The 12,966-nt window shown below is 35.7% G+C and overlaps 1 pseudogene; it reads right to left on the reverse strand.

Moving 5' to 3' along the window:
- Positions 1–9,528: 9,528 nt before the first annotated feature.
- LOC133832810 (nuclear pore complex protein NUP93A-like) lies at positions 9,529–10,523 on the reverse strand (annotated as a pseudogene).
- Positions 10,524–12,966: the final 2,443 nt, after the last annotated feature.

Genomic DNA, 12,966 nt, shown 5'->3' on the forward strand with positions numbered 1-12,966 from the left:
AATCACAAAAAGGTATTTTTAAGCACAGGTTATGCACTTTTTGGCATTGTGATGCAAATCGGGAAAATCTCTGGGCAGCATGCACTGCCCATATTTCTTTATCTTTTGAATGGGTTTTAATAATATATAGATATGAAATTTGGTGGGATGTTAGTTGATACATGTATAAGGGTTCCTATAAAATTTTAGAGGAAAATATGTTATGGTTTAAGAGAAACAAATTTTCAAAGTTCGCCCTAAAATCTGGAAGAAACTTATTGACAGCATGTACTGCCCAGATTACTTTAATTATTTGAATGAGTTTTACTATCCCAAAAATTATGAAAATTTTAAGGAAATTAGTTAAGATATGTATCAGAATCTCTGTAAAATGTAAGAGAAAAATGTGTCACAGTTCAAGAGAATTTTTTTTTTCTAATTTTGCCATAAAATCTTAAAAGGAGTAATTTCGGACCATAACGAGATTTTACGCGAGATTTTTGCCTAGTTCCCCTCCTTATGAGACATAATGCGTGAAAGATAGTTAAAGGGCTTTGGCCAAAAAACTCAAATTATGGTAAAAGTTTAAAATGAGACTTTATCACTTTAAATCAAACAGTGAAAGTAAAATTTTGGAAATAAGGACAATGGTTCTTTTACAATGGTTACTAAGGATTTGGAGGTTTAACCAATCCAAAATCAGCTTGAGTTAACTAAAGTGTAATTTTTGCCATTTTATAAATTAAGGGTCCAATCGCCCTTCTTTTAAAAAATGCCACAAAAAGAGATTCTAGGTAGGTTATCACAAAAAATTTGGTAAAAATGGGAGTTTAGGTTATGAAGGACCTTTATGAAAAAAGGGTAACTTTGTCAGATAATAATAGTTAAAGGGTCAAAAAGCTGTATTTTGGTATATGATAGAAAGCGGTGAACTTCGTAAAAGATTGATTAGTTATGTTATTTTTCTAATCCCTTTTCTAAAACCAAAGTACAAGTTATCAAATAAGAGAGTTCTTTATTGAAATAATATTAAAACACATGGTACAGAGAGTGTGTTATGGTGAGGCTGGTTTTCCTACGATAACTTAAAGACTGAAAAGAAAACCCAGCCTTATACACTATGAAATGTATAAGAGGCTACAATATAGAGTCCCTGAGAGTTTATTGCATGCAGCTATTGTAGAATATTAGTTATAAGAATATGTCATAGTTTAATCCTAGTACACTGTACTAATTACAATAACAGCCAAAGGGAAAAACAAATAGTGATATTAAGGATCTAGTTGAGAACTAAGGACTCCAAGTAAGTTAGCCTTTCCTTTCTTGGCTATAACACGAATATACTAGTGTGTGCTTGTAGTAGTAGATTACTGTAACGTCCTCCTAATCCAGGATCGTTACACTGTGTACTTTAAATAGTGTCAGACTTGCTAATCAAGTCATTTGGTTATAAACGTGTAACTAAGGTTAATGTCAAGGGTTAGGGTTAAAAATTTTGGTCAAAAGGAAACATTGACTTTTAATTTATAATTTTAGTACATACATGAGATCCCAAAATAATATAAACAAATGTTTAGAAGGTTATATACAAGTCAAAAGTTACAACCAGCCGGCCTAAACGGAAATATAAGGGATACAACCCTAGTTCCTCTAAGATATCCTCAGCCGTGGTGGTTGAGCAGCCGCATATGTACACACTACCACCAAAGCTCTCCAACTCATGGCTGGTCTAACTTTCTTTTCTCCTTACTTGTAGCACATAGCACCCGTGAGCCAAGGCTCAGCAAGAAAACTTAAACATGTGCATGAACAGTAACTATAGATTCTAGATGCATATCTAGCATGCCCAGCAGTAATAACCTACTCATGCATGCATACAATTACAAATAAATGATCATAGGATCATTATGGGGCCCGCTGCCCTGAATAGATGACCATAGAGTCAATCCGGGGCCCTTTGCCCTAGCTATGTGACCATAGAGTCACCCGGGGCCCTATGCCCTAGCTCTGAGTAACTAGCCATAGAGCTAGCCAAGCGTTTTGTTTTCCAAACGACCACAGGGTCGACCAACGTAATAGTACGTCCCTGTTTAGGCCTAAGCCTCTCAACCAGCACACAACGCACCATTTTCACCCTTGACTAATTAGTCAAGGCCTTACCAGATATTCAGATAACCAGACAAACAGATACAGATAAGCATACTTTAGATAATACAAGTATGCATACATATTAATCATATGTTTCAGCCAATTAAATACAGACATAGTAATAACCATATTCCTTAACGGTGCCGAGTCCTAATGAAGCAGACAATGCGAACAATCATTAAACAATTATCCAGACACAGAGCATTCAAGTATGCTTAATCAACGAGCACAAACATAACCTTAATCACGTTCATTCTCAGGGGAGTCGAGTCCTATTCATAGTTACATTTAACAATCGGGCCAAGCCCTAATCAATATATCACGTATTGGGTGCAGTTTTCTTACCTCAGGTCCGAGTGCAATGTATATTAAGAACAACCCTCAAGCACGATCTCGGTTCTGAGCCCCTAGTGATAAGCTAGTCACAACCATAATAGAGAATTTCATAAAAAACGAGTGAATAAAGGCTTTCGGACCGAGTCCTAGCCTCCGCGATGTCGAATTCTACTAAACCGGGTAATAGAATCGATCCTGAGCCCTTAGGTTTGAGTTCCCACACTCAAAACCTTCTTGGGGCTCAAAAGCCCTTCAAGCGCCGCGGCCCAAGGCAAAAGAGTCGCGGCCCACCTTAAGTCAGAGAGCCCAAGGGCTCTCCTCTAAATCACACACGCCGCAGCATGCCCCCACAAGCGTCGTAGCTCAAAATGGATTTAAGCACCTGCTTCTCCCTGTGTTCTTGAGAGTTGCGATGCCCCAAGAACAGGGTCGCGGCTGGATATGAAAACCCAGAATTTTCCCTCGTTTCTCCAAGCCAAATCTCACCAAAAACCTGTCCAAACATAGGCAAATCCCAAAAACAAAGTTCCCAATCAACTCAACACCTTAATACCCACAAAACCCAAGCTAAAACTTGGCCAAAACCTCGCCAACTCTCCAACTCAGAATTGAGGTTTCAAAACTCCAAAACTTAACTAAAACCAGAGAAAATATATAGAATTGAGGCTAGAAATCAATGCCTCTAATGCCCAAAATGTTGCTAAGCTTTTCCCCAAATGTTATCCCAAAGATTTGCACATATGACGTGGAGCTAAATTTGGACACATGGCATCATATTTTTGACACATTGCATGGCATCCAACAGTTGGTACAGCTTGGTAGGAATACACTTGACAAATGAATAAGAGTCACTGCTCAGTATGCGTGCCAAGAGAGAATCTGATCGGTATGACGAACAGACATACCTGCTCGGATGAAGACAGTTACACTTACCTTGCGCCTAACAGCCCTAAAATCTTGATCAAGGCTCTTGAAGAATAGGACAACAACCCCTTGCAAGCATATAGGGATATTTCCTCATCAGTTATGCTCAGGCGCAACCCTCGGATGAGAGGGACAGTATAAATACAAACCCTACACCACAATGGAGGGCGTTCACAAAAATAGCCTACCAACCAGCACCAGAAACATACCGAGCAGCCTGGCTTGATACTTAGCAGCGATTCTACCATTCTGTATTGTCTTTTACACTTAGAAATCTACTTGGACTCATTGGCTGTCTTGTGTAAACCCTTAAGATCAATACAAATATAAGAGGAAGTAGGTCATTACCATTTCTAGGGCAGAACCTCTTTAATTCTGGAGTTGTTTGTCATTTATTGCTCATAGTTAATAGGTGTAACAACCCGAATTTAATGTCAAGGCTAAGTGCCTTGATTACTGTGCCTGGAGGGAATAATGGGATATATATGCTGAATTAATTGATTAAATGTGTGACTATGTGGCATACATGATTTATATGATAATATGGATTTAAATGCATGTTTATGTGTATTAAATATGCATGTGGACCCATTCTTGATAGTAAGGCCATATCTGTAATATTGGCCCATCGCGGGTATAAATGTGACCATATGTGTGTAAATGATTGAGACCACATTATTATGTGGCTATATTTGCAGTATATGGATCGAGGCGATTCTAGTGAGTAGATTAGCAGAATAGTCATAACGCGATTCAATACTAAACTCGGGGTGAGCATAGGGGTATTTTGGGAAGTTTAATGTATATTTGGGATTTATTGAGTAATGGGTAAGTATTTGATAATTAGTTTGACATGTCGAGATTAATTGGGAATTGGTAGGATGACTCGAGGAATTAGCGGGAACCGGGGTTAATGACAATTTTTCCCCTAAGGGCAAATAGGAGGCTGGATTAGTATAAGGGGTATTTTAGTCATTTTAAATAAAGGGATTTAGATGGGAAGAGTTAGACTTAGGCTGGAATAATCAGAATTGGGTGGAAACTTCTCAAACTCTCTCCCCCTCCCTCTTGCACGTTCTCTCACACTCTATCCCTTTGGGAATGTTTTGAAGCTGAGGGAATTTTTGAAGGAAAAGGCAGGGGATTTAGTAGGGAATTCTGGGAAATTAAGCTGGGATTAGTCAAGTAATTTCTGTGGATTGAGGCTATCAGTTGAGGTAAATATTCTATCTTGTTTCTGCTAGGAATTTAGGCTGTTAGGTTGAGTTCATATTGGTTTTTGGATGTTGATTGAGTTCTGATTTGGGGTGTTAATTTTAGTAGGTTTTGGGGTGAATTATTATGCCTAAACTATGTGGTTAAGGGTCCTAGACTTGGTTCTGGGTTTAATTGAAGGTTGTAAGTGATTTTTGGTTAAATTGAGCTGGGAAAGTGCTGGAGAAACCCAGAGAATTCTGGGTTCACGGGGGCGCGCCGTGACCTAGTTCATGGGACCTGTGACCCGCGTGCCCCAGAAGGCCCTGGGGGCTTGCTGTTCTGCAGGCGCGCCGCGACATTGAAGCGGCAAGTCGCGGGCCGCCTCCCCCTGGGACATGAGGCAGGCGCCTCTGACTTGGGGCGCGCCGCGACCCTTAGGGCCAGCTCGCGACCCGCCTAGGCAGCCCTAATTATAAATGAACTTAAGGCTCGGGGTGGCTCGGGGATCTAAACCTAAGCGCTCAGGATGATTTCTACTACCTAGGTTAGTAGAATTCGAGGTCTCGAAGGCTTGTATATTATTCCAAAGATTTTTATTGGTTTAGGATCTTAATGGTTATCCAATACCACATTGTGACTAGGTTATACTACAAGGGCTCAGAACTAGGGATTGTACTTGGGGCTGTCATACGCTTGTTGCTCAGGACCTGAGGTAAGAAAACTGCACCCGAGTTATGACTAAGGCTTAAACCCCCTTCTATGAATATGTTATGAACATTATTATACTTGTATCTGGAATAAATGGATGGGCATGCTTCTATACATTGCCATTGATTATGTGCTATGCTTTGTGTATTGTGAATATATTTATGTTTGCAGACTGGCCTAAGGGCACTGGGGGCTGATAGTAAGCGTGCAGAACGCAACCTATCCTAAGGGTGCCGGGGTCAGCTAAGAGACCAGGGGACTCAAACTAAGGGTGTCGGGCCTGGGTATTATACCATAAACAGAAGTGTGGTTCACACTTAATCATTTCTATTGACTGATGAGCTTGATTTACATACTTGAATGAATTAAACATTACTGCTGGTTGGTTATTTATATCCTATTGTTAATTGAGTTTGATGATTAATATTCACTATTTTTATATTATTGCTTAGTTGTGCAAGTTGTTTTAAGTTTTCTTACTGAGCCTTGGCTCACGGGTGCTACGTGGTGCAAGTAAGGAAAGAGATAGTGGGACCAACCATGAGTTGGAGAGCTTCAGGGGCGGTGTGTACATATGCGGCTTGCTCTATCGCCACGTTCGGGGGAGGAACTAGGGTTAAACCCTATTTTGCTGCATAGGATGGAAAAATTGTATTCTATTTGTCTTTTATGAGTTTGTAAACTGATTTTGGGATCCCGTATATAAACTTAATAGTTTAATGAAAAATAGCCATTTTGTTAACCAAATCTTTTAATACTTGACCTTGACTTAGTCATTAATTGCACATTTGGGTTCAAACGACATGCTTAGCAATTCAAGCAATATTTTAAGCACACAGTGTAACGGTCTTGGTTACCTAGGGCGTTACAACTTGGTATCAGAGACGTCTAGGTTTAAGGGTTCTTGAAGACTGGCTGGGTGTGTACACTCGCCACTAAAGATAAGCTCGACTCACGGTTAGGTACCCAATGACATGATTATGTGATTAGTTGTTTAAATTAAACCTATGTGCCTTATCTGATTGCTAGTATAGAGAGCATGATGTGTATGAGTGTATTTGGTAATAATGGGATTTGATAAGTGATGCATGAACATAGTAAATTTATGTTTTAATATGTATATTGTATGTGATTATTGTGATTGTTTGGACTTGCCCATGGGATGATTCTGGATATGAATATCATGGCTGAGGGGATAAGTCATTGACTACAGACTGATTCAGAACATATGTACTCAAGATAGTTAATTGGACCTGGTATCGTTAGTATGGGAGGTTGCAAATGATAGTTAGGGTTGGAACCCTCCATCTGCCCCTGGAATTTGCAGCAGATGTATGCTGGTATGCGAGAAAGACTGCTAGATTAAAGTGAGGAGATTAGACGGTTGAGACAGTGGGTTCCGTTGGGGAACACTGCTTTGTATATCTTGACAGTAATGGTACCAATGTGGGTACAACTTGAGAATGGAAAAGCAGATAAGAGTTATCGTGTGAAAGACCTTAGAAGCACTATCCTCCAATTTCTGAGGGAGGTTTGGGTTTGTTCAGAACTGATCAGTAAATGGGCATGGTTTGCTCCATCTTTGATAATGTGGGAATGGAGGCCATGATAGAGTGATTGTGCCACGCGTATGCATCAGAAATATGCCTAGACGTGGTGGGAAGTAGTACCCCAAACCCGGAATGTTGTATGTTGGGTTGGGAGGAATTCAGATAGTGGTTCCACGAAAGAAACTACTGTAATGCAGTTTGAACTGCAAAGACCAATGGGTTTACATACTTGGTTTAGGATAGCAGGACAGTGACATAGTATGTAAATGAAGATGATGGGTTGGCCAATCCGCTTTTGATTTGGTACCAACGGATGTGGCCCGGAAAGAACAATTCATTTGAGAACTAAACTCTGGAATGGCCCAGCGCGTGTTATATTATTTCGTATAATATAATATTGGATTAAATAATGTGACAAAATGTGATTTGTCACACCTTGTAACATATTATTGAGAGTCACAAAAAATTGGACACATGTGTGTGCCCAAATGTGACATATTTTGGAGTTACAAAAATCAGTTACAAATTTGTAACTCCCAAATATTACCCAATAATGTGTATATTGTATGTTACACATTTGAGATTTGATTTCACAAAGCCATTATGAAATATAGCTGTTGGAGACATGTTTTTAACTCCCATTATGTGTTTGGAGGTTACAAAATCATGTGGGAAAGGATTTGGGAACGTTTTGGAAAAATGTCATTTTGTGCTGAAAAATGGCTTGTGGCCTCGACCACTGACTTTCCCTGGCCGTAGCCTGGGGGACAGAGGCCAGTGGCCGCGGCCACTGATAGTCCTGGCAGCGGCGAGTGAGGCTAACAACCAAATTTTTTTCTTCAGTTTTTTCCAATTTGAATGGTTCTAACATCCCAAGTAACTCCCAAATCTCCATTTTAATTCCATAAACATCCAATTAAATATTGGTAACAGCCATGGGGGTTGGTGGAATTTGAAATTCAAAGGGTATCTCAAAACTCTATAAATAGAAGCCTAATGCTCACTTGTAAGTCAACTCTATTTCTATCCACTAGAGCACTTGGCTAGAAATACACCAAAATGCTTGATTATTCTAGAGAGCTATTTCCAATATTGAGAGAATCCTTTAGTGCTTGAGAGAGGGGGAAATAAGCTTTTGGGCAAAAGTTGTAAACCTTGTTCAAGTTGGTGATCCCCAATACTCTTCACTTTGGTTGTGTGAGTGAGTGTATTTTACTTTTTTGTTCTTGTTATTTTTTCTACTATTGCTTTTGTCTTCTCTTCTTCTATTTTCTATTTACATATTTAGTTGTATCCTTTGTTTTAGAGTTGTAGTTCTTATAATTTTCTTCTTCCTCTTATTTCTTCATTTACTTATATTTTGGGTAATGAGTTGTAATCTTATTTAATCAATCATTGTGTCTTTGTATTATTTTGCATAGAGTTGTAATACTATTTCCTATTTTCCATTGAGACAATAAAAATATCTCTAACAGAGCGTTAGGGTCACTCCAGTGCAGGAGAATTTTTATTTATGCTCTGGCAATAGGGAGGGCCTCATCATAGAAGGCACAGGAGACGATATATGGTTTGAGAACTACAAGAAAAAACATTATTCATAACACTTAAAAACTGCTAACCAGGAGTATTGATAACGCTTCTGAAAACGCTAACATAGCCCCTATTATTAAAAGTCCTGTCTTTTCTATAACAATATTCAAATGTTATGTTCGATGTTATCTTGAACTATTCAATAACACATTTTTAGTTGCTATAATATTCAAATAATAACATTTAGTTAGAGTATTTGGTTATAAATTTGAAGTTTAATCTTATACTTTATGCAGAACATTTTCCAACTATTATGAAAATTGTTATATTTGATCATTTTATAACATTTTTAGTTCATCTATTATATAAATCATAAATTTTTGTCCAAATTATAATATATTATACAAAACAACCATAATTATTGTAAATTCTCACAGTAATAACATTTTGTTATTTTGTAGTATGCATTTTTAATTGTTGTAAAAAGTTTTTATTATTGTATTTTGATTAAAAAAATCACAATTGATCACAAGTGTAATATTAAATAGATAAAAAAATCTACAATATTCAATATATATGATAAACCATGAGTATTTTTACATTTGAAGACGAACTACTTCAAACCATGACACTGTCCGATGAAAACGTTTTTAGTTCTAACTTGAGTTTGAAAGCATACATAATAAAATTCTATAGTCTTGCACATCTTTTGCTTCAAAAGTAAGAAACAAAAACATAACAAGATACACAAAAAGTAAACCATGAAGCTTGCTCCACCCTCCAATTCATCATCAATTCCATTGTGCAATTGTCTTTGTTGTGAGGTTGATTTGCTTAGCTACAAAAGAGTTTAAATAATTAATAGTAAATTAAAAGAGTACAAAAAGAAAGAAAGTTAATAACCTCATTACGACTTCATAATCTAGCCATGCAATTACACTAACTACAACACATAGGCATGGAAGATTGAAGATTTATGCTTGATAAAATACTCATTAGAAAAGTTAGCTCAAACACTTTATGATTATGAAATGAAAATGCAAATGATACACCAACCAAACATATAAATATATATATATATACAATACAACAACTAATTTATAAAGAAAACCCAATAGCATAGACACATGGCTAAGAAATTAGAAGGCATCATGTATTAAGATACAAAATTGAGAACATGGAAGGATTCTAAGGCATCATGAACGGATTTTCCACCAGATGCATCCAGACCTAAACTTTCATAAGCACCCTTGAAAGCTGTCACAGGCTCACAATAGAAACAAGCCATTAGATAGGTACTTATCTCACTCAACATAAACAAAACTTGACAGCAATCTCTAAAGCATCACTCCGTTAAGGTGTCTTTTTCATAAAGTGAAAATAGAATTTAAAGCAGCAACTTAGTAATTTGTCAAAAAAACTAAAACTTCACAATTCAAAGCAGCAACTCAGTCATTTGTTAAAAAACTAAAATTAACAATCCACTAAAGATTAAATGCCTTTCATATAATGGTAGGAATCAAATATATAATAAGATTGATTGAATATAGGGAAAAAATTGTTTCAACTTACTTTAAATGGTAATCCACGTTCTCTTGCATCATTCAGATTCTTTACAACTTCAGCATAGGCAGATGCCTTTTTCTCAAGGATAGACTTGTTAGCAAGAGGTACAAGCTGCATGCTAAATGCACCAGATGAAGCTTGAGGGCTAGAAGTCATCGACACTATCTGACCAGAGCGAGCACCCCCACTACTGCTAACTATCATGTTAGTTCTAGGTAATGTGGAAATTCGACTCAAGCTTTGAAGACTATCTCATTTTTCTTTTTGCCAATCCTCCTACAAAGCATTAAAATTTAAAAACCATCAGGATTCAAAGCTCAACAGCAATGATAATCACTGCATAGCATATATTTATGCACACATAATCTGTCTATAATTTGTTCATTATTCAGCTCAATGATATAAACACCTTATAAAACTTCAAAAGAATTTAAAATATATTAGATTAATAACCAAATAGTATTCATCACGTATGCGCTCACAATATCATTGATTGATTAGGGTAACATTCTGCATATCCTGTGTGTCATTAAAACTTCTGAGGTTATCCTTTTGCGCTTCTTGGACAGCTGAAATAATTGCCATGTCATGGACCTAGTGCATAGGTATGATTAAGAAATCATTATCAGTCGAACACGGCCAAAGTATATCAAGTTGTTAGAAGAACAACTATTTTCTCAGAATCAATTAAATTTTCAGGCTTGCTTGCGGCTATATATTGAATGATTCTCTCTTCTTAACAAAATATAAATATATATTATAGAGGAGAGAGAGAGAAAGAGACTATAAAACTAATTCACATGCCAACAGTCACTACCAATGACTTGAATAAACACTTGTATTTTAGAAAATTCGAATAATTGTTTTAAGTATCTAAATTGGTTATAACACTATGCCAACACATTCAAACCACTCTAACAAAAGTAACATAAAAGGATAGTTACTCCTGAGCAAGTAGAGAAAGCAAAAAATATCTTTTAAATAAACAAGAAAGGATAACAAGCACAGATGCAAACAATTTTAAGACTAACGTACCTGCTGCAGATATTCCTCAACAGTTGTTGCCTCCACAGGGAAAACATCCTCAAATGTTGTCTTCATAAAACATACAGCAGAAGAAAATCAAATGGCAAAGCAATTATAAATTTTAAAAATACTGCATAGTTGTTATATGAAATTCAACAAAAACACCAAAGAACAAAAGTATGGAGAGCTTCAAAAAGGACATGTTTAGTACAAATTCTTGTAGCGAATCCAAGGAAGAACAAGGGAAACTCAATTGAAAAAAATGATCTTCCAAACTTCTATAAGTCATGCATTTATAAACCAATAGCGTTGGATCTCTCTTTCTTCATCTATAGAGCAATTTCCTATCAGATTTACATAGTGTGGGTGACTGAGAACACTAAGGATGTTTTGAATGTACAACTCTAAAAGTAGGCAAGTTATTAGATTAAAGCCAAATTTCATTGAAAGCATGAGAGCAAGAAGTTTGGTATTTTGGGTGAGCATGTTTTGAAATTTAGGGATCTGTAGACAGAGAACTAAAAAAATATCTTGAAGGGAAATGAAAAGAGAAATTTAAAAGAGATACATTTGGGAACTTCTTTTCTCTTTATTTAGTGCGGATAAGCTTAATGTTTTCCTCTTTGCTTGAAAACCTATATAATGAACATATAAAGAACCAAACTAGAGATTCAACGACGATGAAGAAAAAAAATAGGAAGATAGAGGAAAAATATGAATAAAGTGAGAAAAGAGATTTCGGAAAAACAAAACAAAATCAAATAAATTCTAGTTACATACATAACTTTAGTACTCTAAACCCAATATGCTAATTCTTAAGTTTGATTAATCTAATATGAAGCTCAAAGCAAGGATTATATGCCCAACATTATCAAACTAACCAAACATAAAATACATGTAACCGAGAACAAATTCAGATACACATATATATTTTTAACTAAAAATATCTATATAAATATAAGGTTTTGCCTCCTCAAAAATCACATGAAAAAGGTAAAAAGAAAACCCAAACATTAGGTGTTCAAAACTATGCAGAAAGCCTTATAAAAATTCTGAAATTATATTCATTGTAAATAAATAATTAGACAACAGTACAGAAAAATAGAAAGTCCCTAGTGTATGTTTATGATTTTTTAATTTAGGATAAAAAGCAAGTTATATTCAAGCAAAAATCAGTTAAGCTATAACATAAGACATTAGTAAAACAAAAAGCTTTAACGCATTACAGAAAGATACTCATAAACATCAAAACTTCAAATGCACAAAGACCTAGAAATTGAAGTGAACAAAAATATGTAAACCACTTAGTAAAATAAAAATATAATAAGATCCTTAAATAAAGAAAAATTAAGATCAAAATGGTATACAATACAAGGCAAGTATTCCTTCACCATATAGATTGACCCATAGTGCTTATACTATTAATATTAATATTAATAACACAATAATATACATTGTTAGACTCGAAATGTCAACTAAAAAATTAAACATCAGTTCCAACATATACTTATGAAACATATATGAAAAGCAAAAAGCAATGAAACCAACACTACTAAAGTAAGTAATGTTAGATTAAACCAAAATATGCACATTATAAACCATAACAAAGCAACTTTGAAAAATATGAAACAGTCATGTTCATTAGTGTGAAACTAAACCCAACTTCTCTTCTGAACTAGTTAGTAATGAGGTCAAAATTAGTAAAGAAGGTGAAAATCTCAATGGTCTAAACTATATCAGTATTCCAACTGTAGAATCTCTTTGACGCAAAATAGACTAATAAGAGAGTGAAAACTCTACTAAATAGTGTATGTGGCAAACTATCAAAGATTAGAATATACTATAAATTTGAATAAGTACAAAATTAATTAGTTTATAATACTACTTACTAACCAAACAATTTATATGAAAATACATTAATATGCATGAGCAAGATTTGACAATTAAGAACCAAATCTTTAAGCAAATAAAATTATGGGGGCCTTAGTATAATAATAGAAAA

The sequence above is a fragment of the Humulus lupulus genome, chromosome 4 (genome assembly GCF_963169125.1).
Source record: "Humulus lupulus chromosome 4, drHumLupu1.1, whole genome shotgun sequence".
NCBI lineage: Eukaryota > Viridiplantae > Streptophyta > Magnoliopsida > Rosales > Cannabaceae > Humulus > Humulus lupulus.